This window comes from Pristiophorus japonicus, chromosome 7 (assembly GCF_044704955.1).
Source record: "Pristiophorus japonicus isolate sPriJap1 chromosome 7, sPriJap1.hap1, whole genome shotgun sequence".
NCBI classification, from domain to species: domain Eukaryota; kingdom Metazoa; phylum Chordata; class Chondrichthyes; family Pristiophoridae; genus Pristiophorus; species Pristiophorus japonicus.
This window is the reverse complement of record NC_091983.1, coordinates 204,891,022-204,892,277: the sequence shown is the minus strand read 5'-3', so window position 1 is coordinate 204,892,277 and position 1,256 is coordinate 204,891,022.

The following is a 1,256-nucleotide window of genomic DNA, read 5'->3' as shown; positions in this document are numbered from 1 at the left end:
TTAGAAGACCAGATCGTGAAATTAGTAATGGGGAACATGGAGATGGCAGAAGCTCTGAACAAATATTTTGTATCAGTCTTTACGGTAGAGGACACTAACAATATTCCAATAGTGGATAGACAAGGGCCTAAGGCGGGTGGGGGGGTCGGTGGGGGAGGAACTTAACACAATCACAATCACTAAGATAATGGGACTAAAGGCAAATAAATCCCCTGGACCTGATGGCTTGCATCCTAGGGTCTTAAGAGAAGTAGCGGCAGGGATTGTGGATGCATTGGTTGTAATTTACCAAAATTCCCTGGATTCTGGGGAGGTCCCAGCAGATTGGAAAACTACAAATGTAATGCCCCTATTTAAAAAAGGAGGCAGACAAAAAGCAGGAAACTATAGACCAGTTAGCCTAACATCTGTGGTTGGGAAAATGTTGGAGTCCATTATTAAAGAAGCAGTAGCAGGACATTTGAAAAAGCAAAATTCGGTCAGGCAGAGTCAGCATGGATGTATGAAGGGGAACTCATGTTTGACAAATTTGCTGGAGTGCTTTGAGGCTGTAACGAACAGGGTGGATAAAGGGGAACCAGTGGATGTGGTGTATTTGGACTTTCAGAAGGCTTTTGACAAGGTGCGACATAAAAGGTTACTGCACAAAAGTTCATGGGGTTGGGGGTAATATATTAGCATGGATAGAGGATTGGCTAACTAACAGAAAACAGAGAGTCGAGATAAATGGTTCATTTTCTGGTTGGGGGTGCTGCAGGGATCAGTGCTGGGACCCTAACTATTTACAATCTATATTAATGACTTGGAAGAAGGGACTGAGTATAACATAGCCAAGTTTGCTGACAATACAAAGATGGGAGGAAAAGCAATGTGTGAGGAAGACACAAAACATCTGCAAGAGGACATAGACAGGCTAAGTGAGTGGGCAAAAATTTGGCAGATGGAGTATAATGTTGAAAAGTGTGAGGTCATGCACTTTGGCAGAAAAAAATCAAAGAGCAAGTTATTATTTAAATGAAGAAAGATTGCAAAGTGCTGCAGTACAGCGGGACCTGGTGGTACTTGTGCATGAAACACAAAAGGATAGTATGCAGGTATAGCGAGTGATCAGGAAGGCCAATGGAATCTTGGCCTTTATTGTAAAGGGGATGGAGTATAAAAGCAGGAAGTCTTGCTACAGCTATACAGGGTATTGGTGAGGCCACACCTAGAATACTGCGTGCAGCTTTGGTTTCCATATTTACAAAACAATATAC